Source organism: Lynx rufus, unplaced genomic scaffold (assembly GCF_022079265.1).
Source record: "Lynx rufus isolate CCGP_SWC_20201006 ecotype Redwood Valley unplaced genomic scaffold, mLynRuf1.p SCAF_8, whole genome shotgun sequence".
Classification (NCBI taxonomy): Eukaryota; Metazoa; Chordata; class Mammalia; order Carnivora; family Felidae; genus Lynx; species Lynx rufus.
This window is the reverse complement of record NW_025814896.1, coordinates 74,113,670-74,119,440: the sequence shown is the minus strand read 5'-3', so window position 1 is coordinate 74,119,440 and position 5,771 is coordinate 74,113,670.

Below are 5,771 nucleotides of genomic sequence, written 5' to 3'. Positions count from 1 at the left end.
GTTGCTGTCCCGAAGGTAACCACTCTCTTGACTTCTGTGGTAATCCCTGCCATTCTTTCCTTTATATTTTTACAATCTAAAAATACATCCCTAAATAGCACAAGGTAGTCTTGCCTGTTTTTGACCTTTATCTAAATGGAATCACAAAGTACATATTCCTTGGTGTCTGGTTTCTTTTGCTCAACGTTTTGTCTGCAAGATTTCTTTAAGTTTTCAATACAATTCTTGCCCTTCATACAGCTGCAATGCCCTCTCATTGTTTGGATCCATAGCAACACCTCAGAGAAGCTACAGATTTTCCTTTAAAACCACAGCAAACTTAATTTGCTTAATAGGAATTTCATGGTGCTCCTTGAGCCAACCATTGGTTCCCCAGGATGTTGCTGAATGAGGACTGGGAATTAGTGCTGTAGGGCTCCAACTGCGTCTTCTCTGTGGTGAGGATGGGGCTGAAGAGAGGGTTGGGAGGTGACACCTCACTAAAGGAAATGCTCAGACTGTGAGCTCCCAGGGACCTCAAAAGCCCCAACGTTCAACCAGTGTGTGGCATTGGATCAGGTGCAGGATGACTCAGGGCTATTTCAAGGCTAACGCGTGTTTGTCTTCATGGTAGTTTCACTCAGGTTTTCTAACCCATCACACAAACAGCAACTGTGCATAAGGCACATGATAGAAAGTATAGAAGAAACACACTATCCAAGACCCAGTTACTGTCAGCATTTTCCCCCTGGACTCTTGTCTCCCACAGAGGTTAAGAGCGTGGCCTTTTGAGTCAGACCAACCTGGCTTCTGGACCTGGCTCTGCCACTGCCCAACTATGTGATCTGAAGCTCATTTCCATCTTAAAAGCGGAGATGATGAGAATAGTACATACCTCATGGTGCTATCTTGATGATTAATTAAGAATTGCTTGAAAAATGCTTAACATAGCATCTGGCTAATAATAATTCCAGCTAACAGTGAATGCTTTCAATGTGCCAGGTTCTGTAATCCTATATGATTGGTTCTGCTGTTACCCTTAATTTCAGATGAAGGAACAGAGGTACAGAGAGGTTAAGAAACCTGTCCAGGATTCCATGGCTAATCTGTGGTGGAAGTAGTCTAATGCCAGAGTCTTTGTTCTAAACCACCCTGTGTGTGACTCAATAACTGTTACGTATTTTTTTAACATTATGCTTTATTAATATTTTTTAATGTTTATTCGTTTTTTTGTTTTTTTGGTTTTTTTTGTCTTTTTGAGAGAGAGATAGTGTGTGAGCAGGGGAGGGGCAGAGAGAGAGGGAGACACAGAATCGGAAGCAGGCTCCAGCCTCTGAGCTGTCAGCACAGAGTCCAACGCGGGGCTTGAACCCACTAACTGTGAGATCATGACCTGAGGCCAAAGTTGGATGCTTAACCAACTGAGCTACCCAGGTGCCCCTACTGTTACGTATTTTTGTCATGTTTTATGTGCAGGCTTTGGTATTGTTGGCATGTTTCTCTCATCTGTTTCATACTTCTCCTGTGCCTTCTGGCACAGCCAGGATCCTCCCAGCTGCCAGGCTCCTCCCTGACTGATCTGAGACAACACATGAGACTGGCTTTGGAATTTGAGGATGGTTCTGTCTGCTTGTTATATGATGCTCTTTTTCGTTTGTCCTTCACAACGGAAGCTGGTGACAATGATGGTAGTCAAGTTAGATGCATACCAGAGGTCTTAGCTGTCCCTTTATAAAACACTGGCTTGCTCCAAAAGCGTCGTGCCTCACTGGATTGGGATTCTGCGGCAGGGAGCTGTCAAGATGGTCCAAGTGTTGGAAAATGGTCTGTAAACGACAGCTTACAGGAATTTATAGTCATTTAGTAGTGACATATTAGTGACTCTAACTTTGAACAGTTTTCCCTGCCCACAGGTGGTAAAAGAAGCCCCAGCATATAGAAAGGGAAGAGCTTGACAGGATGTTTTCCTTCTATTGATGACAAAGACTCACTGCCCTGGAGTGGATAGAATATTGAAGGGCTGTTAGAAACACGCTGTGCTTTCCTGAGCAGTAGCCTCGGCAACTTCAGACAGGGGCAGACACCCTCCCTTCTTTTTCCACAGTTTTGTGGTAAGGACATGTTCTCTTCATTCTCAAGTTTCTAAAGACCTTCTAGAGGATGGTAAGCAGAATCGCAGCCCCCAAAAGAGGTCCACATCCCAAGCCCTGGAACCTGTTGCTGGAACCGTGCTCACAGGGGTTCTTCTATGGGGAGGGAGGTAGAAGGAGTCCTTTTCAGAGGGATGCCATGTGGGAAAGGCTCTGGCAGTCATTGCTGGCTTTGAAGATGAAGGAAGAGGAGCATAAGTCAAAGAATGTGGGCATCTGTAGACGTTGGAAAGGACAAGTAAATAAATTGTCCTCTAGAACTTCCAGAAAGACACGCAGGCCTGCTGACACCTTGAGATCCATGTCAGACTTCTGACCTATAGAGCTATGGGATAATAAATTTATGTTGTTTTAAGCTACTTAAGTTTGTGGTGATTTGTTACAGAAGTTATAACATGGTAGATTGAGGGGGGTTGATTTTGCTTTTTTGCTTTTTTTTAATGTTTATTTATTTTTGAGAGAGAGAGAGAGCGAGCCAGTAGGAGAAGGGCAGAGAAGGGGACAGAGGATTGGAAGCAGGCTCTGTGCTGACAGTAGCAATCCCGATGTGGGGCTCCAACTCATGAACTGTGCGATCATGACCTGAGCTGAGTCAGATGCTCAACTGACTGAGCCACCTAGGCACCACTAGAGAGGAGGGATTTTTAGTCTTTTCTCCCAGCCTGCCTTCTTTTTTTTTTTTTTTTAAGTTTATTTATTTATTTTAAGAGAGAGCGAGAGCGAGCAAGTGCTTGCACACAAGTGGGGTAAGGGCAAAGAGAGAAGGAGAGAGAGAGAATCCCAAGCAGGCTCCACACCGTCAATGTGGAGTCCAATGCAGGGCTTGAACTCACTAACCATGAGATCATGACCTGAGCTGAAATCAAGAGTCAGACATTTAACTGAGCTACCCAGGAGCCCTTCCTAGCCTGCCTTCTCTTACCCAAGTTCATGAGACTCACAAGCTCAGACGTATGTGTTAGTGTGGTGTGAACAGTAGTAACAGTGAATAAGTACCTTGGTTTTTGAAGCTGTCTTCAAAGCTGCTTGTCAGATGATGCACCCTGTGAGGTGCCTTGGGATAGAGAGGGGGGAAGTGCATGGGGACTACTATTCCTCACGCTGTCACCACCCCTGAACTTCTGCAACCAGAGAAGCTTCAGAGGAGAATGTAGTAGGACCACTTTTCAAAGGCATCATGAACAGTATGCTAACTTTTTATGCTTCTCTGGAGTCACTTTAATCATTCATGACCTGAACTTTGGAGCCTCCTTGTCCCTTTCCAGCTCCAGCCCCTGATTAGAGAAGTGAGTTTTTTTCCCTGTGCTGACTCATGTCTCAGACTGCAAAGTGGAGCTGCAGACTAATTCACAGAAGCCAGGAGGAAGAACAAAAGCATCATCGCAAAAGATGCACCAAGTCCCAGACAAAGAAGTGACATCACAAAATGTTCTAACTGTGCCCGACTTACTATAGATTAATGTAAAGATAGATAATTCCAAACTGCAGACTGGAAAAAAGTCTAGCTATATTTTTCTATAAATTATATATTTAGTATTTTATTCTATTTTTTTAAAGGACAGATCTTTCTTTTTTAATTTATTTTTTTTATTTATTTTTAATATGAAATTTATTGTCAAATTGGTTTCCATACAACACCCAGTGCTCATCCCAACAGGTACCTTCCTCAATGCCCATCACCCACTTTCCCCTCCCTCCCACCCCCATCAACCCTCAGTTTATTCTCAGTTTTTAAGAGTCTCTTATGGTTTCGCTCCCTCCCTCTCTAACTTTTTTTTTCCCTTCTCCTCCCCCATGGTCCTCTGTTAAGTTTCTCAGGATCCACATAAGAGGGAAAACATGTGGTATCTGTCTTTCCCTGTATGACTTATTTCACTTAGCATAACACTCTCCAATTCCATCCATTTTGCTACAAAAGGCCATATTTCATTCTTTCTCGTTGCCACATAGTATTCCATTGTGTATATAAACCACAATTTCTTTATCCATTCATCAGTTGATGGACATTTAGGCTCTTTCCATAATTTGGCTAATGTTGAAAGTGCTGCTATAAACATTGGGGTACAAGTGCCCCTATGCATCAGCACTCCTGTATCCCTTGGGTAAGTTCCTAGCAGTGCTATTGCTGGGTCATAGGGTAGGTCTATTTTTAATTTTTTGAGGAATCTCCACACTGTTTTCCAGAGCGGCTGCACCAGTTTGCATTCCCACCAACAGTGCAAGAGGGTTCCCGTTTCTCCACATCTCTCCAGCATATATCTTTCTTGTTTTTTTTTAATGTTTATTTATTTTGGGAGGAAGGGGAGGGTCAGAGAGAAAGAAAGAGAGAGAGAATCCTAAGTAGGCTCCATGCTGTCAGTGCAGAGCCCAATGTAGGGCTCAATTCCACGAACTGTGAGATTTTGACCTGAGCTGAAATTAAGAGCCGGATCCTTAACCTACTGAGCCACCCAGGTACTCCTGTCTATTTTATTTATTTATTTTATTTGGAATTTTAAAAGAAAAAACTTCCAACAGAACAAATAAAATCAAATTTTAAATAAAATGGAGTTTTCCTGAGCAAGTTTGTGAGGTCATTTCAGGAGCCAATAGCCTGAGCATAGAAGTGTTTCTTTCACTACCTGGCTTAGTTCCTTAGAGGCCAGAAGGACTTGATTTTCTGGTTTGTGCCAAGTAGGGGTGGCCAAGACCATTTCCAGGGGCAGAGAAGTTCCTACATTTGGCACTAGAGTTAGGCAGGAGGCTTCTTGGCCGTCTGATCCTCGGCTGGTCAGTCATGGTCCCCAACCACTTTGGACTGGAAGTCTTCCTCCCTCCCCTTCCTATGAGGGTAGTAAGTGTTCCTACAGCTCCTGATGGGGTGGGGGGCAGTATGGGTGATGAAAGCAGGCTGATGAGCCAGTTTACCTACATTGGAGCCCTTGGGTTCTACAGGTTGGGGTGAAAAGTCATCTACTGGGGGGAAACCCATAATGTTGTCCAACCTATGGCCACTGTAGCAACTTCTCCCCACAGAGCAGCTGCCACTGCCCCCTGTCTCCTCTCCCCACTGTAGGCAGACTGACAGAAGCTTCCCAAGGGAGGTCTGCATAGTCAGGGATGCTAATGAGAGGGGAAGGTCACCATAACCTCACCTGAGCTCCTTCTCTGTGGTCAGTGAGTTTCAATGGGGCTTGGGTTCAATTCCATAGTGTCTCCAGACTATAGAAACCATGGTACTGGAGCTCTGAGGGGCCATCTTCTATAGGTCAGCAGTGCTCCTCTGACAGAGAAGAGAATGTTCCTTCCCCATCCCAGGGTTGGCCCAAGCTGCTTCCCCTCCTCCTAAAAGAAGCAGAGAGCCCTCTTGCTGGTGGACCTTCTTACTTTTCTAGTGACAGCACAGGACAGAGCCTTTCTCTTTCTGTCAGGCCACTGTCTTCCTCTTCTTCATGCTAGCCTTGACGTTTCCCCCGGGTCCTGGAATCCTGGTGTGCCCAGGCCAGTTATCTAGGGACCATCCACTGAGCATCCGGATGCCCACATTGTTCTGGCCACAGTTTTTCATTCTACAGTTTGTTTTCCAGAAACCACTTTCCCCATCTTTGTAAGTATCAGACTCTTCCCATTTCCCCTTTTTTGCTTTTAGGTATTTTATTCCTC